Here is a 26,969-nt window from a genome sequence, read left to right on the forward strand (position 1 = left end):
AAACAACCTGACTAGGCAAATATTTACTAATGAAATTCAGTCAGTAATAATCTTCCAGAACAGAAAATAACTGGCTCAGTTGAGTTCACAATGGAATTCTACCATATCTTTAAGAAAGAAATTTTTGTACTAATTTTTTTTAAAGATTTTATTTATTTATTTAACAAAGTGAGAAAGAGACCACAAATAGGCAGAAAGGCAGGCAGAGAGAGAGGGAGAAGAAGGCTCCCCGCTGAGCAGAGAGCCCAATGCGGGGCTCAATCCCAGGACCCTGAGATCATGACCTTAGCCAAAGGCAGAGGCTTAACCCACTGAGCCACCCAGGTGCCCCAAATTCTTATTAATCTTTTTCAGATAGTAGGACTTAAGAGGGATTTCCTGTTCTAGGAGGCCAATATTACTCTAATACCAAACCCACAAAAAGACATTACAAAAGGAACTACAGGCCAGTTTCTTTCATGCATGCAAAATTTTGAACATACACATTCTCTACAAAATATTATCAAAACAAATTCAACAATTTACAAGAATTACAACCAGGATCATGTGATATTTAACCCAAATATGCAAATCTTGTTCACTTTTGAAAATTAATGTAATCATCCCATCAACAAGATAAAATGTGGGAGGCCGCAATAAGTCTTGCAACGTCGACCAAACTAGGCCCTGACTTGTGCCTCCTTTAAAGTCTGAATAACCTAACAGAAGGTTTAGGATGGGAAAAGTTGAGTAGTACTGAGAAAGGGTCTATGCTATGTGTTATGTGCTTGCCTACGTGACTTCCCACACACTTGCTAAACGAGAACTATTCGGTTGGGGTCAAAAGTTCATTGCTGGTCCTTGCTGCCCTAATACTGCTCATAAGTTACTTTTAGGTTTGCTGTATCAATACAGAACAATTGTACTAGCATCAGCTGTTGGGTGTCACGAGGTCTGCTTATAGTTAAATGTGAAACTTATTATGGGAACTTGTGGTTGTTTAACTAGACACAGGTGTATTGCTTCTTCTATTACTATATATATGGCCTTAATGCTTTGAATAAACTTAGCACTGTTGGACATCCTCCTCGGTGCTCCTCCTGCCCCCATCTCTTTGTCTCTTAACTTTTTTCCTTCATCCTCTTACCCTCACGTTCCTGGTCGATTTGTCATGCCAGCCATGACAATAAAAATTTTAAAAAATGATTGTATCAATTGATACAGAAAAAGCATTTGACAAAAATCCAACATGCACACATAATAAAAATTCTCAGTGAACTAGTAATACTGAAGAACTTCCTCAACTTGAAGAATGTCTATAAAAAACCTACAGCTAACATCTGACCTGTTGAGAAACTTAAGGCTTTCCCAGATTCTCAGATACAAGGCAAAGATGTCCTCTCCCAACATCACTTTCAATAACATACTAGAAAGTATTAGTTAATAAAGTAAGACACAAAGAGGGGTACAAAATGCATATACATTGAGAAGGAAGGACTTAGAAACATCTTTGCCTCAGATTACTTTTTTTTGTTTGTCTCTGTAGAAAATCTGAACCAACAAATAAACTCCTGGAACTGATAAGCAACTATGGCAAGGTTATAGGATACAAAATTAATATATAAAAGTCAAACACTTTCCTATATACCGGCATGGAACTAGTATAATTAGTAATTAAAAGACCCATTATTATTTACAATAGCGAAACCAAAAATGAAGTACTTATGTATAAATCTAACAAAATATGTACAAAATCTACTTGACAAAAGCTCTACAACTCTGATGAATGAAGAACTAAATAAATGGCGAGCTATTCCACATCCATTGATAAGAATCATCAATCTTGTCAAGATATCTGTTCTTCCCAAATTAACCTACAGTTAATGCAGTTAATGTGATCTCAATCACAATCCAGCAAGTTATCTTTTTATATTGATAAACTCATTCTATATTTAATATATAAATATTAGATATACATATATATGTATATCTAATATTTATATATATTAATATTTATATATGATATTATTTATATTTTTATATAAATATATAGTTAATCTCCATGGAACAGCGCAGAGAGCTCACAACTAGACTCCCATAAATACAGCTACTGATCTTTGACAAAGGAGCAAAAACAATACAGTCTTTTCAATAAATAGTATTGGAACAAGCAGACACCCATATGCCAAGAAAAATGAACCCTTACACCCTTCACAAGAATTAATTCACTATAGATTTGATCATAATCTTAAATGCAAAATACAAAATTACAAAACTCTTAGAATAAAACACAGGAGAAAACCTTGCATGCAATAACATTTTAGATGCAACATCAAAGTCATGACTCTTAAAATACTTGATAAACTGGACTTCATTAAAATTTAAACTTTTATTCTGTAAAAGACAACGATAAGAGAATTAGAAACCAGGGCAAAGACTGGGAATCAATATTTGCAAAAGACATACCTGATAAAGGATCATTAGTCTAAATATATTGAGAACTATTAAAACAACCACCTGATTTAGAATAGAGCCCAAAAACCTCAGCAGACACTTCACCAAAGATTACATAGAAAGCAAATAAGCATACAAAAGAATGATCTACTTGTACCTACTTCTGAAGTTATCAGGAAAATGAAAATTAAGGCAATAATAATTTATCACTCACTGAAAATTTATAGAATGACAAAATTTGGAAAACCGACAACACCAAATACTGGAGAGAATGTGGAGCAATAGGAACTCTCTACAATTTTACTATTCTTTGCTGGTGGGAATATGAGAGTTTGGCAGTTTCTTACATGACTAGACATACCTTCATCATATGATCCAGCAAATGTGTTCCTTGGTATTTCCCAAAGGATTGAAAATTTATGTCCACACGCAAACCTGGGCACGTATGTTTATACCAGCTTTATTCACAATTGTCAAAACTTAGAAGCAACGAAGATGTCCTTCAGTAAGTGAATGGATAAAAAAACTGAAACATCCAAGCAATGGAATATTATTTAGCACTAAAAAGAAATGAGCTCTCAAGTCATAAAAAGACATGGAGAAACATTTAATACATGTTAAGTGAAAGAAGCTAAGCTGAAAATTCTATATGCATTGTATAATTCCAATTATAGGACATTCTGCTGCCACAGTTTTACCTTTTCCAGTAAAAAGATTGTGATTGCCAGCAGTTGTGAGAGCTCTGAGTAGGTAAAGCAGAATATTTTCAGAGCAGTGAAGCTACTCTGTATAATACTATAGCAGTAGACACAAGTGACATTATACGTGTGTCCAAATCCATAGAGTTTGTAATACCAAGAGGTAAACTATAGGTTTGGATGATTATGATGGGCCCATATAGGTTCCTCAGTTCTAACAAAGCTACACTGTGATAGGGGAGGTCATTAATGGGCGAAGCTGTGCATTTGCTGGGGAGGGGTGTACGTGGGAATTCTGTATACCCTTCTTTCAAGTTCACTGTGAATGTAAAAACTGCTTTCAAAAATAAAGTCTTAAAAATACACTGAGAGAAATGTTTTTAATTTATCTTCTCTCTGATAAACCTCTAAGTGACCATCTGATTTTTGACATGCAAAGGAGGAGTACCTTACATTTGTATGAATTTGTTGCTTATATTCACATTCAGAGGGAAAGACTGGCATGGTTTTCTGTCCCAGGAGGAAAGATTGTGTTAATTATGTGCACTTAAAATGGAAAAACATAACGTCACTTTGCCTCTGGCCTTGTTCAGCTTCTGTTTCCTTACAAATGCTTGTTGCAATATATTGACCATGAGTTCTATCTGAGGAAATGAAATCTTCTTTCCTCCCTTCCATACCTGCACTCACCCAAGTTATGAGGTATAAACATTGCATAAATTTGCAAACCAGCCAATTGTCTTTCTGAGCATGCAATTAAGTTGTAAAGCTTTTTCCTGCAGTGCCAAAGCCCAAGAGAATCTTACAGCTTTTGTGAATCCAGTGCCGAGGTTCATTTTCAAGCCAGGAGCAAAATATCTAAATTGTATTCAGCACCTGTCCTCTGAATACTGCTTACAGTTTGTGTATTTATTAGTTTTCCTTGGTTTAGAGCAGCAGGTTTACTTTCTTTCTCCGCTTTACAATCTCTCTCTTCACACTCACACAACACACACAATTGTTGTCACAAAGTCAACATGGCACATCAAAAAGTGTGGGTTACAAGACTTACCAATGGTTGATATCCTTCTATCATTGCTTTAGTTAGTGCCCCAAACTATATCTTTTGCTCTTTATGGCTATTTTCAGTTTCTGTTTTGCTACTGGTTAATTTTCTAAGGGATGTTTAATAGGTGAATATTGTTTAATAAACAGGCCTTAAAGAACTGTTGATGTATCGCTAGGTACACACAATACCCCAAATTTTCCCTTTATTTTGATTCAGTTATTTAGAACTTGCAAGTTAAATTTTCTTTTGTATCTCTGTTTTCTTATCTGTAAAATCAGTGTTGTGAGTTTGACTAAATGGGATGAATTATGTGGAGACCTTAGCACAGAACATAACACACAGTAAACGGTGATCTCACCAATGCCTAGTTCTGCATAAATCCAAGCTACTAAAACATTTTAAATGCAAAGCTATACTTGTAATTAGCATGTTGTCAAAGTCAGCTTCTGAAATTACTAGAAGATGCTGGTTTAGTTCTAAAGTTACCTTAAAAATCTTGAAACTTGGAAAAAACCTGAAATGCTATATATGATTAGAATTTACCTACTGTTATCATTATTTCAACTTAATGCTGAACGGCATTTTCATTCAAAATATGTACGAATGGGTAACTTGCTTTCATATATTTCTAAAGACGCTTACCTAAAAGAAAAAAAAAAAAAAAAACGAAATTGGACGAATTATAGATAATTCCTGTTCTTTTACTCCAAAAACACTTTTCCTGGCTGAATATGAACTTTCCCATGCTTTCAATTATTATTTTTATCAAATGACCTTGAAAGCTCATAACCAACAGCTCATAACCTATAGCAAACATCTGAAAGTCAGGCTCAATTAAATGCCCTTCAAATTGTTGTAGCCTGGCCTCTGGATAAACGGAAGGAAACGCCACAGAAATTTTACTTGAATGTGGAGACATATGATGCCACACACACCAAAAAGGTACAAAAAGTTTTATTACTTACATAATTGGGGTCCCTGGGATAAGCAGAGCCATCTCAAATAGGTCCATAAGGGCTGGAGAGTCAAGCAGTCTGGGGGAGGCTTTTATTGTTTTCAGGTGGTGGGCCTGAGTGAGAATTCCTGTAAGAAGGCAGGTCTACCCAGTGATCTGAATCTCCTGTAGGTGCTAACAGTGAACACTCAGGCTTCCTTAACAACTTGCTCGTATGTGGGGCACAAGAAAAGGCAAATGCGAGGGTTGAAATCTTTTTCAAAAAGAGAGTTTAGGGCGCCCGGTGGCTCAGTGGATTAAAGCCTCTGCCTTGGGCTCAGGTCATGATCCCAAGGTGCTTGGATCAAGCCCTACATCGGGCTCTCTGCTCCTCGGGGAGCCTGCTTCCTCCTCTCTCTCTCTGCCTGCCTCTCTGCCTACTTGTGATCTCCATTTGTCAAATAAATACATAAAATCTTTAAAAAAAAGAGAGAGTTTAATTTTCTATTACAAACACCATCTACACAACCACCAAAATGTTCTTCCAATATTACCACTCAGTTTTTCTTTGTTTCTCTTTCCTCTCCATTCTTATGACCCCCTGTTAGTTTTAAGTAGTTATCGTCTTGTCTGGATCTGTGATAGATTTCTCACTCATTAGTTTACTGTAGTCTTGTGTTTATGTTCTATCCTTTACACAGTTTCAAGAACACAGCAAAACGAACACTTTTCTCCATAACCCCTCCTCCCAAACCTTCTGTCCTTAAACAAAACTGAAGGACATCTTTACTACCACACAAGCAATCTATCAATCTATTTACTTATTTTCATCTATCAATCTAACTCTTCCATTAGGCATTTTAAACGAAAGCCATGCCTACTAATTATTGTATCATGTTAATCACCTGTGGCTGGCCGTGAAATGACAATAACAGCTGCTAAAAATTTGAACATTTGGGGATCAGGATCATGAAGATCTCAAATGTTACTGGAGGCACTTCATTCATGGAATTTGCTTTTGAGATACAAATATGTGATTTAGAATTAGAACAATGAATTAGAATTATTTCAAGTAATATAATTAAGAATTAGAGTGAATCTTAAATGATTCAAAACATGTATTTTCAATCCCTATGTAATTTAAGAAAAATTTTTGAAATTAATAATGAACAGGTGATAAAGTATTTTACATTTATTCAATGGCTCCATAATATGTTTGGTGGGCTTCTTACTTTGCATACTCTTAAGAAATGGCTTTACCTAGAAAGCACAAAGACATTGTCTGCTTAGAATAAAAATGTATTAATGGCTACGCTACCAATGCTGAAAATGCGATAAATATTAGCATATGAATATAAATTTGAAAACTTTAAACATGTTTTAAAATGAAAATATGCTGGGCAAAAATTATGTATATATATTTTTAAGTATGGAATGTATATGAAACTTTAGTTTGGCTGCATATACAACACTGGATTTCAAAAATATCTACATAAAAACTTCAATATTACTTCCTTATTGATTATTTTCTATTATGTTAAATGAGAGAGACTAAAATATTGCCAAACTATATAGAGCAGGGTTTTTTTTCAGTCTTCACTCATCTGACAACATTCAGTGTATTCTTAGCTTATTTAAAAAGGGTAATTAACATCACTAATAATTGAGATATATTTAATACCTAGAGAAAAATGCACATTTAGTAGCATATAATTTTGCCCTCTGATTTAAGCCTAGCTCCAAAATTGTACAGAATAAAGATTAGGAACAAGATAATCTCTACCTTCATTTGTGAGTAATCAGTATGTAACATATAATAGTTAAGATAATCCAGTGATTTGATTAAAAAACTGAAGTCACTGAAAATAACTTTTAGCTATATTTTATTAATAAACCATGTTCCCTTATATAATAGAATACACTAAAAATATCAAACATCCTCAAATAATTGTGTTTATAGGCCTACTCAGTTTTATACAATGAGAAATATAATGTAATTTAAGCACAGCACAATGATCTTCATATGTATACCCATAGAGTGTTTTGTAAATTAGGAAAGTCAATTTAAATTTTTACATTTATATGTGTACAAATAATATTTATGTGCATATTTCTTCCTAGTTAAGGTAATTTTCAGAGTCTAAAAAATGTAACAAAATAAAGAGCATACTTAGCTTTCCAAAAAAATCTGAGTTTAGTAAATTAAACACAGATTATGTAATTATTATCATTAAGATATATTTATCTTGATTTCATATTTAAGCCAATTAGAGTAGTAGCATGCTTTAACAGGCATTTCTTCAAAGGGATTTTTTAAAAAATGGTGTCCACTTTGTAATTGTGGCTCCACATAGAGAACAATATTAAGATTGTGACATACTCTATGCTTTGATAATTTCTTCAATTTTCATAATTCAGAGAGAAGTGTGTAATATACTTATTTGATCGGAGACAGAGAAATAAAATAAAATTTGAAATTTGACATCACTGGTGATCATCATTGCTTTCTCCTTCCTTTCAAAGATCATCAATATTCACAAAAATGGGTTAATCCAAAGATAATGCCTCTTACTTCCTGAAAAGGAGATGATTTCTATGAAGATGCCATTTTGCAACATATTTCAAGTTGGTGCCAAAAAAAAAAAAAAAAAGAAAAGAAAAGAAAAGAAAAAAGAAAAATGACTGATTGAATTCTAACATAAAATCTCCATGTGTGTGACGTTAGCCAAAAATGCGTTTAGAGGTGGGAGATGACAGCCTTCTGGGGTCTTTACTCTGGGAAATATTTTTTATTGATTAGTTGATGATTCATCTGAGAAAAACTTTCCAGTCAGTTTTAAGTAAAGCACTGTCATCAAGAATGGAAGATTTGGTTACAAGGAGCAACAGAGAATGAGAATGAATATTCAATCCTTTCTTACAACAAGGTGTACTTAAGTGGACAAAGGGAAAGCTGCCAACTGGTCAACTGAAAGATGTAGGTTTTTCAGTGGTTTTGTGGAATCCAGTGACATCCATAATGTATTCTACATAATCTAATTTAAAAGGTTTTGATCTCAAGGATCCAAATTTACATGTAATAAGTTAATCTCATAAATACTGAGTATATATTTATGTAGCGTGTCTTTAATTGTTGGGAGATCATCCTTTCCCAGAGCAATTTTAAGTGATGCTGGAATGGGTGTGATTTCAAAACCGAAGATTTTACTTCAAAAGGCTGACTTCTGGCTGTCCAAAAACACCCAGACAGTGGGGTTTATACTCAAAATAGTCATTGCCACTCAATGGTGTCATGGCCACTCAAAAGGTGTCATTGCCACTAGCCCTTATCAGTTGTCAGAAATCACCACACTCCACTTGTAAATCCATCTCAGACAGCTAGTTTTTCTCATTTAGATACTGTACAAGTAGAAGTCCAAAATAATAAATAATATAATAATGTTCAGCATACCCAAACTGGTATAGCTCAAGTAAAATATATTCTGAACAGCAGAATATATTATAAAAGATTCAGTCTGAAGTACTAATCCTGTTAACTTGCAGAAGTGGAAAACTATTAGAAAAATGAACTAATTCTGGTAAGAAGGAAACTCTCCTTCCAGATCTGGATGCTGATATGGAAGGGGAAGAAGAACAGTAGCCTGTGGTGGGAAGGTTGTCTGAGAACACTCACAGCTCCACTGAACAGTGTAGAGACTGACCCCTTGTTGGAGGTCTCAATCCCTGAGGGAGGCCTGTGAGCATGAGCCCCATTGTTGCAGACCTTCTCAGCAGACAAAAGGGCTTCCGAGAACTGTTATGAACTAGGAGATGTTATGCAGGATGTTATAGCCGACCACAGATTGACCACCGGGACATGCGGTACATGCTACAAGCAACATCAGCAGCAGCAGACGAGCAGCCGCGCATGTGCAGCAGACCGCAGATTAACCGCAAGCGTCTTTGACTCAGTGACTGAACTGGCATATAAGCAACACTGGCCCTCTGCTTGTCAGAGTGTACTCTTGGGACACTCTCGCTCAGATCATCCTCCCGGTCGATGCACCCAAAAGGTGTGCTCCAGAGAAGGGGATCAGGCGGGAGTACCCTGGGCCCTCTCTCCCTAGCCCCCGCGGCTAGAGTTGTCTGTCTTGTATTAGCTATTGTGTGGTATGCGCTAATAAACAGCTTTCGCTTTCAGTTATTGTGTGTGACCCGTTTACTTCCACCATCAGACTGGCTTACTCCCCTGGGAGCTACGTGAGCAGCAGAGAGCTCCCAATCCCCACTATAGAAAAGACTTGGAATGGATATATAAGGAATTTTCTTCATCTCACTGCACTGAGCACCAAATCCTGTAACTAATACAGATTTTAGACTCTGGGAATGATATCTGCACAATATACCTCCTTTTTTTTTTTTTCAATGAAGGTAGACATCATGTACATCTTAGCCAAACTACTTATATTTGATTACACATAGTGAAAAATCTGGAAAGTTTAGATATATTTTACTAAGTGCCACAGTTAAAACAATAGATTTTTTTTTTCAGAAAAGTTTATGCACAGTGTCTTTTGTCAGTACATTCACATTTTGAATTCAGTAGAACAAACTTGGTCATTCTGCAACACAAGTAAGTTTCCAGAATCTAATTTATTGTTTAGGAATGTGTATTTATATAGGTATGTTTACCTTACATCAAGATACTCTTGTGGCTATAAAAAATTAAACACTTAGTGAGACAAAATGAACTCTGATTACAGATCATGATGTTGGCATGTATGTCCAATAAAATATTTACTGGTATAAATCTCTGTAGTATTCATTTCTATTTTCCTGAGGAAAGTACGTTGTGTAGAAAAGCGTTTTAATTTTTTTACTTGCCAGAAATAGTGAAAATTTCATGAAATATCTTCTTGTATACTATAATTTAAACTCCCTTTCAAGTTTTAGTGATTTTTAAAACTTAAAATTCTAACAGTTAAGGAATTCAGTATTTCTTAAAGGAAAAAAGCTTAGAATCTTGCGTTTTTATATTAACAAATCCCTGTTAAGTATTTATTGAAAATCTGTGTGTTGGCCGTGAGACTACAACTCTCTGATCTCCAAGTGCTTGCAGCATAATTGCCTGACAGCTCCCACTGCTGAGCTCAACAACCCATCATCATGTTTGCATGGAGGCCGTATTTTCCACAGGCTGCTCCCAGTCAATGACTAACTGTGTCAGAGCATTCCTGGGAGACTCAGGAATCTTCTGATGATGATTCTAATTTAAGGGCTCCCTGAGGAGTCTTCCAAGCTTTACTAACCTTTTGTTATCATTGCACTAAATGTGCTTCCTCCAACCCACCTTTTTCTTACTTCTCTCTCTCCTTCATTCAGGATCATACCTGTGTGATGGGTCCAATGGCTCTCTCAGCCTTTCTCACCTCCTTTTCACAAGTTTCCTTTCACTGATGTTTCCCTAATAAATCCAAACAATTTAATCCCATATTGGTTTCTGCTTATCTAAATACCCAGATCAACATACTTACCAAATGCTAGGTAATTTGGTAAGTGCTATGAAATATAAAAATGTTAAGTCAGGGCCATTGACTTAAATCTCTTCTTTGTATCTTTTATCTCTTTTCTTAAAAATACATGGCATCTAATTAAATTATTGCTAGGGAATTTATGGTTCTAATATTCTGTGATTTTCACCTACAGGACTATTAGTAAAGAATACTATGATAGGGGTGCCTGGGTGGCTCAGTGGGTTAAAGCCTCTGCATTCAGCTCAGGTCATGGTCCCAGGGTCCTGGGATCAAGCCCCGCATCAAGCTCTCTGCACAGTGGGGAGCCTGCTTCCCTTCCTTTCTCTCTGCCTGCCTCTCTGCCTATTTGTGATCTCTCTGTCAAATAAATTAATAACATCTTAAAAAAAAAAAAAGAAAGAATACTGTGATAGATTAAAGATGGCCACAAATTCTTGTAACTTCTCCAGTCAGGATGTAGTATTTATTTCTCCTCTCCAAGAATCATAGATGTCCCTATAACCCATTAAACCACAGGAGGTGGAAGAAACAAAATAGCCACTTCCAGGCTACACCTTAAGAAAGATGGGTAGTTTCCATGTTCTGCATAAGCAGTTCAGCTGTCCTGCTGGAGACAACATTCAGAGTTCTATCTCATGTGGGGAGGGGAGACCCTGAAGTTTATAAGGAGTAGGTCTTGCAGTCCCACTGACATAGCCCCAGCCATCCAACTGCAACTCTCTACGACCCAACTGAGACTAGGAAGAGAACTGCCCTGTTGACTCCAGCAAATCAACAGATCCATGAGAGATATTAAAATGGTACTGTCCTAGCCACTAAGTTGTAGAATAGTTTGGTATGTTGCAATATATAACTGAGACATTATGTCTCAATATCACAATGAATAAAATTATATTCTTTTTATGAAATGTATATTTCATTTCACTTATTGACTAAATAATGTGTATAAATATAAAATCTATTTAATATATGAACATTCCCATGTATATATACATATATACATGTGTATATATGTGTATTTCTATGTACAAAATGTATGTTTAAGTGTATGTATATGAATGCATGTGTAAATTCTCTAGAGAGCTTTCAGTTACAAAGCAAGTACAGTGACTAAGATGGTAGAGATAAAAACTGTCATGGGATAAGAGAAGAGACTAGAGTAACCAGGGAAATTAGTGTAATGCTCCAGTCAGTAGACCCCTGAAAGAGGAGTAAGATCTAGATAAGGAAAAGGACAGTATGGGGAAGGGATGTATGTGAGGGACACATTCTATGTCATAGCTCTGTGTCAAGCTATGTGCAATCTAAGTAAATATAAGTAACCAAATTAAGTGAAGAGCTAAATGAAACCGAAGTTTCTTCATATAGATAGTAGTTAATAGTATTGTACTTTTAATAATACATAACTTATTATAATTATATCATGGGTTTTAACTGTAGAGTAAAATATCTTCCATCTCTATGCTTTTATTACAATTTCAGTTTTTTAATGTTTTTGTCAAGTGTTTTGACTGGATTTAAAATATATTTCAAAATTTTACATCTCAGATAGCAGCATTCCTTAATGTCAGAAGTGAAAGTCATTACACTTACATGATCATTATCTGTCGATTATGCAGAAATGTATTTTATCTTCACATTTATGGATGATATCAGAAAAACATCAAGGGTATTTTTTCCTTTTGGAAGATGTAAAAATACTGGATCACATATTCTTTTAAATTAAGCACTCCATATCTCCTTTGGAAGCCAAAGGTAGTGCAGTAGTATACTGAAGAAAAAAAATATATATTGTTCCATAACTCCATAACTTCCTAAATTCACATTCAGTCACTTTACAGTGATAGCTTTGGAATACCAAGGTGGGAGTGTTTCTACCAACGAAATTAAATTATTTAATTTTTTTTTCCTTTTAGTTTTGTTTTTTGTTTGTTTTCTGGAGAGTAGGTGGTTAAACATTTACTACTGCACCTGAGGGTGAGATTTGGCCCAATGTCTACATGTATAAATGTATATAATGTATACATTTAGTCCAGTGTATACAATGGTACATTGATTCACCTCAAATCAAGACTTTCTACAACTATTTTACTCACCTACACTTTGTTGTGGCCCAATTTAATCTTTGATGTGACTCTCAGAAAACACTGTTCTTATTGAGACCTGGCAATAGCTACTACTCATCTCTGCTGTATTAGCTTTGAAAACTTTAGAAGAGTCTTATCTGCTGCTGTGTTAGCTTTGAAAACTTTAGAAGAGACTTATCTGCTGCTATCACTTCTTCTACAGGGCATGGCACTGTAACAGCAGGTGGAGGCAAAGGTTTCAGTTCTTCATTACCCCTGCACTGGTAGGACATCGCTAGAAGAGCAGGTGCATACGGAAAATTATGTTCTTCCACATGATTCCCCTGTGAAGCCTTCTCTAGCCTTCTAAATTTGGTAGGACGCAGCAGTAATACATGGTTATTTCATATTTCCTTCCAGACAATTGTCATATTGTACTTGCTAATTGAATTCTATAACCTGTCCCATATGTCCTGGAGCCTTGTGCCCCCTGTCCACCTTAGGTCTCAGTATGAATATGTGATGCGCCCTCTATTTGGTTTAAGTTTCAGGCAAAGGAGGTCTTTCTCAATTCTCTAAATTAGCCAATCTTTTCTGACTCAAGGTGTTCTCACATCCACTTCTTTTGCCTAGACCCTTTCTCTCACACATGGTTTGGCCTCATCATCTTGACCCTTTGCCTCTATATTTAAATGTTCCTGCCCCAGAAAATCTTCTCTGTTTGCCCAGATTGGTCATTTCTCCTTGCTACATATACTCACCTCAAGTATTACCTTTCAGCTGTAGCATGCATTTCAGCACAATTTAATCAATAAGCTGTATGCTTATCTATGTACTGTGGAAAGCTTCTATAAGGTTTGTTTAAAAAGAAGTTCTCTTCATCTCTCTATGCTCTTAAGTAGAAAATAATGTAATAGTATGACAAGGTCTGACATAACAGAGCTTGACATGATAGCAGCCCAGTGAACACCTGTTTAAGTGTATAAAGAGCCACCACTAAAATTCACAATTAGCAGCTCAGTCACTAGCAGAGTTTTTAAGCCAAACCATTTTCAGTGAATGGACACTTCTATCAACCATATTCAAACACTGAATGGTAGTAACTGAACCATCATGTATCTGACATATTAAATGTAGAATGTGCCTTTTATTTGAGGATATAATTTTTCTATTTTAGGATTTCTAGAATTTAGTGGGAATTACATATATATATATATATATATATATATATGGTGAGAATTGTATATATGTCATATATATTTAGTGGGAGACAAAGAAAACATTTGCCACCACTTTTGTTTTTATTTTTGTTTCGTTTGTTTTTTTAAAGCTGTTTTAAAACCACCTAGAGTCACCAATTACTCTTTGGAATCACAAATCCTATCACATACACAATGATAGAACCAAATTTCTGCAAAAGTACATTCTGCAAAGTTTTGCAAATTAGTGATTACAAGATTTTTCAAAATGAGCAAAAGGTTGCACTTATTTGTCAATGTAACCTACTTTTTAGTTCCTTCGACACCTGAAATTATTCCTGGATGTAAAAAGTATTATAAGTCAAATAAAATCATTCTGACCAACAAAAGTTGGTCACATGAGTGATTTGGGGAGAAAAAAATAAAGAATGGCACTTTTAATATATTTATTAGTAACTAATGAACATGAGATTCTTTCCAATAGCTAAAATATATTATTTATTTATTGACAATATCTTTCACAAAATTAACTATATACATTTAAAATGTACATTTGGAGGACTTAAAATACCTTATATAAAATTATTAAAGGTTATTTAGTAATATTAGCACCCAATATAAAACATGTTTTTCTCAGAGGAAAAAATGTATAAAATCGTGACAGGCTAATTAACTCTGCTTTTGCATGGAGTACAACCAAGAAAACGCTCATCTCTAGAACCTTTTGAGACAAAGGTAGGAAAAATGCACTCTGAGACATTATCTACGCTTGATACATTAAATGGAATAGAAGTTTCCATTTCAATGTACTCTAATTTGTATCTGCGTTTATATTTATATTTATTTGTATTGATTTGCCCTGATTTGTATTTCAACACTAGAAAGCAATGGAAACTTTTTATGCTCTTCTATCCATCCAGTCAAGGGAAAATTAACAGTTACCAATTGATTGCAATCTTTGACAATTTTAAGGGGCAGGTCCTCTTGTTATAAAAGAGAGATTTAAAAAAAAAAAATGCAAGAGAGTAAAAAAAAGAGGTCCTTTCCAAAAAAAAAAAAAAAAAAAAAATTATAGGCATTATTGTACTAAATAAAGCAAAATTCAACGCTCTTTCAACCTGGAATTTCTTGGTTGACTAGGAGAAAACAAGAGTTGATCTTTCTCTTTTTAAAAGTTCCTACATTTGATGACTGGGGCATTAAGTACCCTTGCTTGGATTAAAAACGAAAGAGCTTGAGAAAGTTTTGACAGGATATGCCAACCAAACATTGCAGTACCCGCTGTAGCTAGTTTATGATAAGGGCTTTCCAAGTTGCAGAAGCAACTGCCACAGCTACAGGCACCTTCTTGTTAGTTGACACCTTATTAATGCTAGCCATCAGAAGGCTGTCAAACTGCGGGAGGTCCCTGAAGGGGAAATGTTGCTTGCAAAACCTTTGCCAAAGGACCGGTTTTGGTACTACTAGAGTAAGACAGGTGCTAATAGAAATGGAAAATAACAGCTTCCCCAAACAAAATGCCAAGTTGTAATGTGACTTAAAGAATAGTTTAAATGCAAATTTTGACTAGAGAAATATCAACAGGTTAATAAGTATGCACATGTAAATTACCGCAAGCAAAACTCTCAGGGTTATATTTGGAACCCAATAGTCACCAAAACTCTATCACTAAATAAACGTGTTAAAAACAGGAAAGGAAAAACTGGTTAAATAAAACGAGTGACAAGTTTCAGGACCCCTTCAAGTCGCAAGAAACGTCCTGATCAGGAGTGCCACCTCTGGAGTCCGCCTTCCGAGCCAACTGCGTCGGGCTCCTGGGCGAGAGGACCCGCCCAGTCCGTCTTCCACGGTGATTACCTCGGGCTGCAGGCGTCCGTGGGATCCTTCTTCCCGGGGTGCTCGGCCTCAGCGACTCCCGGGGGCAGCCCCGCAGTCCGGGTGGCGTATGAAGGGGACTCCGTGCTGAGAGCCTGGATGGGAGGCGGTGGACGGCTCTTCCCTCGCCCGCCCCCGGGCCTCGCAGACGCCTCTGGTGGGCGACTCGGGAGGGTCCGGAGCACCGGCGGCGCCCAGCTGGCAGAGGCTGCAGAGCGAGCGAGGCGGGCGCTCGGGGCACTCTCCTGCGCTAGCTCGGATGAGCTGCGCGTCCGGGGATCCGAAGGCCGGCGCCGCCGCCGCCGCAGCTGCCGCCGCCCTCCTGCCGCCTCCTGGCTCCCGGCATCCGCGCGCGCCCGCTTACACATCTTCCAAGAAAGTAATTGCTCACAGAGCCCCAAAGTAGGACACAGTCCACAAATGATCGGTTACTCCCCAATCCTAGGACGGTGGGTGGGAAAAGAGCCTTTATTCGCTTCATAATACAAGCTGATCAAAATAGGGTGCCTGTCATTTGGGATCAAAATAGGGTGCCTGACAGTGAATTAGTCCAGACCACATCCCTTATTTGGGTTTTGGTGCCCTCTCAGCAAATGCCTTAAGGATTGCATGTTACTGACACGACAAATAACACCGAGCTGAACTCCCCAAGGAAAAGGCCAAGATGTTGCTTCTTGGTGCTCGGAATCCAGCACAAGGCTCCTAAACATAGTAGGCACACAGTAACAGATGGTTTTGTTGAATGCGCAGAAGAACCAAATGATTCAAGGAGGAAAGCGGACATCTTCCTCTCTAAATGGCCGTGTTGCTCTGACTTTAGCAGCTAAATGCAAGACCAGCAATTAAAATACTATTTTTGTGGTTTTGTTCTCCAGCATCAGCATTCAATTAGGGAATCCACCCCCTCTCTTGCGCCCTTTTAACCCACTGAGCTACCCAGGTGCCCCCCTTGCGCCCTTTTGTTTCTGATAACCCAAAACACAGGGGGGCCAATCATCCTCATCATTTGAATCAGACTGTACAGACTCCTGACCTGACCTCAGGTGATAAGATACAGAGTTGTCAGAGATGCCATTGTATCCCCCAAATGTAGATCCTGTTTCAGAAATGGTTGTGGTGTAAATCAAGCTCTCCAGAGACAAAAAGATAACTATCCCTATCAGAACTTTTTACTTTCACTAGCAGGGGACAAGAGTATACATTCACATTCTTCATCTATGTTAACTCACTTCTTTAACTCTCCACCCACCTGTTATAACGGTTCTGAAAAAACCCAAACCAGCCGGACATCCAGCAGAATGTCGTAGTTGTGCATATAATAATCCCTTGCTAAGCAAACTGGATGGGCAAGAAATGACTAGCATCTTGGAGGCCTTGGTAAAACACGTGGGCTCTAGAAGGTGGTACATAAACCTACAAAGATACATATCAATAAAACTTTCAGAGGTCCTAAGTTTTGGACAATGTTAAGATATTCCTTCCAAAGTAAAGGAAGAACTACCACATCTTGCACTTCTCACTGCTAAAAAGGAAGTTCAGTGCCTGGTATGTCTTTTTGAATTCCAGAAGCAGCATATTTCATGTTTGGGAATACTGCTTTGACCAATATACCAGGTAACGATCAATGTCACCTTCTGTGTGGGGACAACAGCACGAAAATAACTGTACTAAGTGTGGGCTGCAGTGCAAGTAGCCTTGCTGTTTAATCCTGGTAAATGCTCTGGATTTAGAAGTTTAAGTGGGAAAAGCTGCTGTTTGGTGTTATGCAATCCCAGGCTGCTGATATCAATACCAATGTTTATTTATTTATTATTTTTTAAAAGATTTATTTATTTTAGAAAGAGAGAGATGCAGGGGAAAGGGCACAGGGAGGGAAAGTCTTAAGCAGACTCCACACTGAGCAACAGAATCCTATGTGGGCCTCCATTTTACGACCCTGAGATCACACAAGAGTCAGATGTTTAATGGACTCTGCCACCCAGGTGACCCTATCCCCTGAAGTTTTCAACACCAAAAATTATTCAGATCTTTTTTCCTCAGTGCATCCCAGATAATCATTCAAGTCTTAAAGTTTGCATAAATACAAAATATGATTTCCATTAATATTTTAAGATGTTAATACAAATTATGACAATTTCACTTACTTAACGTAAGCTTTTTAAAGGTTGAGAATTTGCAAAATCATACTTTGAGATTTATTTTATTAAAATTCATAGACCATCCAAATGCTACCTTTTCTACAGTTTATTTAACTCTCAGCTTCTCCAGGGATTGTCTTCTGGATTAAACGAGTCCTCTGAGATCACCATTCTCCTCTCTCCTGTCATAACACATTTTGTCTATGTAGTGATTCTCAAACTTTTTGGCACTTTAGAATCACCTAAGGAGATTTTAAACAGCCTGCCGCTGGGGCTGCACTTCACACCAATTCAATCAGAATTCCTCAGGTGGGACTTAGACATAAGTTTTTGCTTGTTTTTTGCTTTTGTTTAACTCTCCTGGTGATTCCAATTGGAAACCAAGTTTAAGAACTAGTGGTATACATTTTTTAGAGGACATTACCACTTTTCACTTCCTTACATTCTTAACACCCCAGTAAAAAAATCCCCCTGAAAAAATGGGCTTTACTATCCTATCATTCATTTACTGATCCACATAGTAGAGATTTATTATGTGATTTGCTCAGCTTGTTTATTATTTATTTATTTATTTGTTATGTGATTTTCTTAGTTGATAAACACAGCCATTTAACAGATAGAAACTTCTTAATAGAAATATTTTTACTTTTTAAAATATGTGGAATAATTTTCAAAACAAAATGTATGCATTTATTGTATGTACAGGGAAAAGACTTAATAAGAATGTATAAAAGAATGTAAACCTGAGTTTCAGAATTCTGTAAAAATATCTGATATAAATTTGAATTAAAGCAGCATAGCTGATTGTCATTGTCTTTAGTATACATTGTTCTGAATTAAAGAAATCCTGTTCATACAATTGTACTATACATTCTCAATAACAAAAAAAGAAAGAAAGAAAGAAAAGAAAAGAAAATTTGTGGGTATTACACGTGAATAAGAAAGAAATGATAGTATTTTATGGAGGTTTTATTTTTGTAAAGCATCAATCTCTAATTCAAGATGAATATAATTATTTGTACTCAAAGCCTGATACATTAAGAGGTATTTCACAAAGTTAAAATAAAATCAGATAAATAAAAATTAAGCTAAAATTCTCCTTATTTGGAAATCCTTATAAGATATATACCTACCCTTTAATACTAGAAGACTGTAGGAATAAGGATCCAGAATGTACATATTTAAGACACATACAGATAGAGATGCAGCATATTTTTATTTGATAACTTCTCATTAATCAAATTTTTATTTGTAACTTATTTGATTTTCTAGTGAGAAAAAAAAACTAAGACCAAAGATATGAAATAATATCACGATTTAAAAATATTTGATGATTGTCATCTCATTAAACACCAAGATTGCTGTATGCATTATTATACATCTTAGAGATGATATATCTAAGTCTTCGGAGACATACTACTTGTTCAACCTGTAACTTAGTTACAGAGAGTAGCCTCAACTCTTCTTTTGACCCAAAATTTCACTTCTGATTAAGAATAAACCCATAATTCTGGAAGACCACTTTTATTGTGGTGGTAAGGTGTTATAATAAACATGCTTAGATTGAAGGAATAAAAATTTCTAAAACAAAGGATTATAAAAGAAGAATACAAAAAATTCAAATGCCAACAAATGGGTGAATTCCTAGAAACAATCTTCCAAAACTGATCCTGGAAGAAATAGAAAAATAAAACTGATAAAAAGAATAACTATGGGACGCCTGGGTGGACGACTGCCTTCAGCTCAGGTCATGATCCCGGAGTCCCAGGATCGAGTCCTGCATCAGGCTCCCAGCTCCATGGGGAGTCTGCTTCTCCCTCTGACCTTCTCTTTGCTCATGCTCTCTCTCACTGTCTCTCTCTCAAATAAATTAAAAAAAAAAATCTTAAAAAAAAGGAATAACTATTTTATCATATAAATTTCTGAATGCCGATTATTGTTTTCCAACAGTCCAATAAAATTTTTGTGATATCTGTTTTTTGTCTTCCTCTGAAAGAAAAGAGTATAAATGGGTCATTTATAACTGCTATATTTTTAGATATAATTTCTTTTCTGCTTAAGTGAGAGCTAATTGACTGATGAATCTGTCTACATGTGGTAAAGTATGAAGCTGATGAAAATAGAAAATTTCTATTATTTTTCTTCCTTTCATTGCCAAATCACTTAATATTTTTGTATAGAAATCTTAGAATCCATTCTGATGCATTAGATAACTCTGAGTTTTTATAAAGATCAAATATTTCAATAACTTGCCATTTTGAGAATAATTCACATTTTAGAATTAAAGAGCAGCAGTGATCTTTTTTGTATTGATATTCACTTAATGATATCAAATTAATTTCTGCCAGATATGTCTTGCCAGGAATGTTCTTTGAAAAGTCTCTATAAATTCATGACCCAAAAGTCATATTTTGTATCCCTAGCTATACCTTTAACTAGAAATCACATGAGATCATAATCATCCTTCTCTGCAGGCACAACCACAATAATATGAAAATAGCCAAAGTGACTTCTGTGTAGCTTATTAGATAAAGCCCAGTACTCCAAAGAAGAAAGGATAACATTTATAGTTAATATTAATAATCTATAATCAATAACTCACTGTGAACTCTGAATCTATTTATAATGCATGTATCAGATACTCATAAAACTGTAGGAATTTGTGGTGAAGTGGAAAAAGGATAGAACTTGGAATGACCAATCTCCTTCTTTTTAAGTCCCTGCCTCTCAGACGTGCTTCCTGGGTAAGTGTCATTCAGAATTCTCATTAAAGGGCATATCCTGGATTCCAGAACCAGCCATAATTTAGAATATCTGACAGGCATTTGAGGATCTGTAATTTTATCAACTACCCAAGATGAATTTTGAGAACCTGTTATTCCTACTTCTGCCTAAATTTTTCTTATCCATAAAGCAGAATTTCTCAACCTCAGCACCATTGATTAGTTGTTGTCTGGGGGCTGTACATGTTTTGTAAGCTGTTTGGCAGCATCCTTGGCTTCAGTAACACCATCCCCTAGGTGTGACAGTTGCCAAATGCCTTAGGTGGCAGAGTGCTCCAGGTGGATCACTACCATAAAGGACTAGGGAGAGATTTTTAAGGGCGTCAAGTTTTGTTGCAGCCACACTGAACCCAATGGTCCTCAAATACCTGAATGTTAGGGCAAATAGTTGCTTTTGTTAAGATTATCATACACTGCATTAAATGGGAAAAACTATACACACACACACACACACACACACATATACATATGTATATATATAGAGAGAGTTTTTCCCATTTAATGCAGTGTATGATACGATATATATGATTATATATTATTATATAATATATATAATAATATATATGTGTATATATATATAAAGAGAGAGAGAGAATGCCTTATAATAGCACATTTTCTTTGAAGATATTGTAACCCAAATCCTATATTTGTATATTTTGTTGTACCATTTTTTATCTGAAATGTGGGAATAATTAAGGATCCTGGGGTTTATTTGTTTGTTCCTTCCTTCCTTCCTTCCTTCCTTTCTTTTTGGCTTTAAGATGTTCTCATAAAATCATAAGCCAAATATAGAATATACATGAGAACATTCTGGCATCTCAGTGCTGAAATATTAGCATATGAAATAAATATTTCAAAAGAAAAAATCTCTAATGTCATAGTAATAAAAGGTCTCTAGATGGGAGGGTGCATTTTTTAGAGCAAAGACTGCCTGAAGTGTGTATACAAAAATGCCCAAGGGTTTTCAGAACCAAAGAAGACTGGAAAAAAAAAATAAAGTTGTGGAAATCTTTCTTGTTCTTTTTCTTTTTTTGGGGGGATGTGAATCACTTAGGGTGAAATTTTAGGACTAAATAAATTAGTGAAGGTAGATTCTCACTTTGAGTTGTCTGTTCTGTTTATCTTTTCTGAATTTGGTGGTATAACTGGGAGACACATATATATGTTTGACTCTTAGATTCTCTTCACCAGTTAGTAAAACTGTTAAAACTTTTTTTGTTTGCAATTGCAAATGTAACTGAATAAGCTCTGAACTGCGTGCAGTCCCACTGGCTCCTGATTTTTCCTGTTTCTGAGAGCAGTAACAAAATTGTGGTAGCACTTAGCATCAGACCTTCTCACAGTACCACGCAAAGGCTGAAAGAGGAAATGTCTATCTTGGTGTGTCTTTTTGTGTTTCTCCTAAACTTATCTAGAAGTTCAGATAACTGAACTTAGATAACTGCTGCTTATAGATCCCCTCTTCATGTTGTCCATATAACTTCATGAATGCCTTTTGTAAAAAGTGCCGGTCAATCTATGTGACATCCTTATTAGACACATACTACTGTACTGCATGTGCCTTCTGCAGGGCATTTCCTTCTACATTTTCTCATAGTAGCTTTGAAATAGATCTTCAAGGAGTATCTTGACCCACAGAAAGAAGTATGGCAAGAAAATATAAAAGTGGGGTGGGGGGCGCCCGGGTGACTTAGTTAAGCATCTGCCTTCTGCTCAGGTCATTATCCCAGGGTCCTGGGATGGAGCCAGCCCCACGTCAGACTCCCTGCTTGGCAGAGAGCCTGCTTCTCTCTCTCTCTCTCTGCCTGCCACTCTGCCTGCTTGTGCTTTCTCTCGATGTGTCAAATAAATAAATAAATAAATAAATAAAATATTCTAATAAAAAAAAAGGAAAAATATAAAAGGGAAATCAATGACCAACACTGTTAGGAGAAGTCTCCTCATTTGTTTTTTTTTTTTTTAATGTTGGGAATTATTATAAAATAAATAACAATATGATTGAAGCAAAACAAATTTGCAGAACATATCGAGTATTGGCCTGCTTTTGACTTCTGGCTGTAGTTTTAATCCCCTTATTTTAGAAAAGATATAATTCTTACAAAATGAGCCATAGCTTATTTATCACAGAGCTGGCTACAGCAATGAGGGTTCATGGATCATTCCTTACACACACACACACACACACACACACACACACTCGAACACATACAAAGGCATTAATAATAATGAAAACATTCTTTATATGCCTAATTTTTAAAAAAATGTTTTAATTATTGCAGAGTATAATAATAAAATATCTATTAATATATCTGGGTATTTGGATCTACCAAACATAGAGAATATATATATATATATATATATAAAGATTATTTATTTATTTATTTGACAGAGAGACATCACAAGTAGGCAGAGAGGCAGGCAGAGAGAGAGAGAGGAGGAAGCAGGCTCCCTGCTGAGCAGAGAGCCTGATGCGGGACTTGATCCCAGGACCCTGAGATCATGACCTGAGCCGAAGGCAGCTGCTTAACCCACTGAGCCACCCAGGCGCCCCGAGAATATATTTTTTTAAGACTTTATTTTTATTCACTTATTTGACAGAGAGAGACACAGCAAGAGAGGGAAGACAAGCAGGGGAAGTGGGAGAGGTAGAAGCAGGTTTCCCACTGAGCAGGGAGCCCGATGTGGGGCTCCATCCCAGGACTCTGGAATCATGACCTTGCGCTGAATGCACATTAATGACTGAGGCTCCCTGGAGCCCCAACACAGAGAATATTTTAGTCTCTGGATATCTAGTAGTTTTAGAATATCTGAAAATTCTAAAGCTCCTTTTAAATTGAATCTCCTGAGCCTCCACACTCTAGAAAGGACAAAATCATTCTGAGTGCGGAGAATTCTACATGTATTATGATAGATTATTCTCTTGAAAGCAGGAATCAGAAAAAAAAAGTGAAAATTTATCCACCTTTCTACATCTCAGATGGTGTTGGCATTTGAGGACAATTATTTATATGGAGATTTGTGTGTTGCTTATTTTATTTATCAAATTTGTATTCTAAGCAGCAGATTTCAGAGTGTTGACATCTGTGTTTTCCTGCAGTTATCAAAATAATAAATGATGTGCAATATCATTTGTACTTTTGAATTCTTTATGTATAATTGATTATATCCTCCAGCATAACTGAGATTTTGTTTGCATTCTGAATGCCTTCTCAATGTCATCTTTCTTTCTGTTACCTCCTTTCCTTTGTTATCTTCACATTTCTAGCATGTCAGGTAACTCAATGGCATATTCATCTATAATAAATTCCCACATGTGCCAAACTGTTATCATAAAAGAAAGACTCAGAAAAATAAACCCCTTGGTGATGGGTCCTTCTGACTGTCCATTGAGTCTTCCTTGTCTTTGTATTTCCTTCCTTCAGTCAATTCCACATTCTACCTGGAGTCTTCCTCAAACATTGCTTTGAGTAGGTCATTCCTCTGCTCAAAACCTAGATGCTCCTTACTTCCTAGAATTCTATATACAAAATTTTCTTAAAATAATCTCGACTTTAATTTTAATTTAGAATATTTTCTAAGCTTTTTCTATTAAAAGCAAAATATATCAAATTCATTTATTCATTTTATCTTAAATTTATTTGTCCAGAACATTTTTCAGGCACTTGTTCTACTCACTGGACTTCTTGAAAAAATTTTTTTGCATTAAACAAGGTCATATCTGCATATATTATTTTTTTCTTTTTAAATATGGGTATTTCCCTCTCATCATTGTAAGCTGTAGAGCTTTGTTTTTCCTTACCACAAGGGAATCTCTTTTCCCAGACAGAAAGTAGAAAGTTGTTCATAGAAAATGGAAAGTTGTTCATAGATTTCCTATCTTCCTGGCTTTTCTTCAAGAAGGCCAAAATCCTGCTGGGGTTTGTGATTTGGCTACAGGGAAAGAAAGAAAATTACTATCCTGCCACGGAAGAAAAAGAATAAAAGAGAAGGGTAGCTCATGAATAGGTGGGAAAAGTGTGGCAGGTAGCAAGCACATTATTGGAAACAGTGTTAGGATAGGTACAAAAATCTCAAAAAATAATGACTTGATTTCTGCTACATCTGGGGAAGAGAGACTTTAAGTATCCTGTTTCCAGAACAAGCAAAGATTATCCTGACCAACATAGTAGTCAGCAGTATTCAGAGTGCTATGGTCTTGGACTATATTTAATCTGAATATAATAATTTTACATTTTTTGCACATCCAATGTGGAGAATAAGATGTGATATCCTCATTCACAGATCCCGTCCATTCTCCAAGGCTGAATTCAAACTATGTGTTTACTGTAAAATTTTTCTGAAATATTCCCAGTTTAATTCATTCATTTTTCTCTATACTGATTCGGCTTGGTGATTATTATTTTCCTCATTTTTGATACTTAGAAATATTTTATAAAATACCTTCTTGTAAGAAAATATTTTGTAAGAGAATGTTGAGCCCGTGCATAGTCTTTGATTTCAACCAAGTCATTGCAAATTTTATACATTTTTTGATGTCTCATGAATACGAGGCTTGTTTCCTGAGCAGCTTTGATAACAAATATTATTAAGTTTTCAAATTTTGTGATTTAGTTTCTTTTACTAAAACTACGTGACAAGCTCCAAATGAATGTGAAATGCATCAAATAAAATCTGATAAACAAACAAATGCTCTGGAAGTCCATCAATATTCTTATGGAAATGTCCTGCTCTCCTTGGTTAAGTTTCCCTGGTGAATGCATTTTGATATCGTATTGGAACTACAAATAATTCAAACAACGACAAAAAAATAAATCCCATTAAACTTCATAGGCATTTTTAAAATGCAAAACTCCATATCATTCATATACAAGTCAAGTTCTGCATGCTCTATTGATTGCTGTGATACAACAATCTCCCTTAATCCCTGCTCTTGGATGTCCAATCTATATAGCTGGGCCCTTTAAACCTCAAAATCTAGGCTGAGCAGTGCCTGCGGTTCTAAGATAAATCATGCCCTCTATTCAGGTCACAGACCTCCTTTATGTCAAGCTGGCTCTAGCCCAAGGCAGGTAATTAGATTTTTGTCTTGTTGGTAAAAATAGTCATTCCCTTGAGGACACTGGTAGTTTCGTCTAGTCTTTTAGTTTCTTTGCTTACCCAAACAATATTTTGGATATTTTATACATAGTATTTAATTTAATACAGAGGAAAGAATTAAATTGCTTTCAGAATACTGGTTTTAGAAATAGCAGTACAATTATTAGTTTCAAAAGAGTAAATATTTATTGAACTGTCACCACTTTTTAAAGTAAAGATTATAAATGCAATAGGTAATAAATATATAGTAGCTAGGTTATCTTATTGTTTTACATAATGCCTATTTCACCTTTTAGACAGCTCCCTGGTTCCACGTTTTCTTAGTCCAAAATGGTCAAACTTTTTGTATCATATCCTATGGAAGAACAATAAACTTATGTAAGCACATGCTCACACACATATGAGAGGAAAAAATTCAGAAAAATATTAATTACTGTTACTAAGAATGATGCATTGTGATATTTTCCCTTTTATTCTATTCTAGCAGATTATTTTTACAAATAGTATAGAAACTGATGTATTGATTTTACAACCTACTATTAGGGCATCATTTGCAGTCTGAAAAATCTTTTCCTGTCAGTGGGATTTGACTGCAGGGATGACCCATCATCCGTGCAGTGGTGATGAATTAAGGGATAAACATATAACCCAGTCACATCTCAGGAGATAAAAGGAAACTTTATTAGTACATGAGCTTACCAACTGGAGACTTCATCTGGGTGAAACTTAAGGGTCTTCTGCTGCAGAAGAGAGAGGGAGGACCTGGAAAGAAAATAGGACTCTATCACTTCTATGTGGAATTTAAGAAACAAAACAAATGAATATAGAGATAAAAAAAAAATAAAAGAAAGAAAAAGAGAGAAAGAGATGCAAACTGTAAAAGACACTCTTAATTATAGAGAACAAACGGAAGGTTGCTGGAGGGGAGGTGGGTGGAGGGATGGGCTAAATGGGGAATGGGCATTAAGAAGGACACTTGTTGGGCACCTGGGTGGCTCAGTTGGTTAAGTGACTGCTTTCAGCTCAGGTAATGATCCTGGAGTCCTGGGAGCAAGTCCCGCATCAGGCTCCCAGCTCCACGGGGAGTCTGCTTCTCCTACTGACCTTCTCCTCGCTCATACTCTCTCTCACTGTCTCTCTTAAATAAATAAATAAGATAATAAAAAAAAAAAAGGAGGACACTTG

Source organism: Mustela putorius, unplaced genomic scaffold (assembly GCF_011764305.1).
Source record: "Mustela putorius furo isolate JIRA1106 unplaced genomic scaffold, ASM1176430v1.1 tig00001215_pilon_pilon_pilon, whole genome shotgun sequence".
In the NCBI taxonomy this organism is placed as follows: domain Eukaryota; kingdom Metazoa; phylum Chordata; class Mammalia; order Carnivora; family Mustelidae; genus Mustela; species Mustela putorius.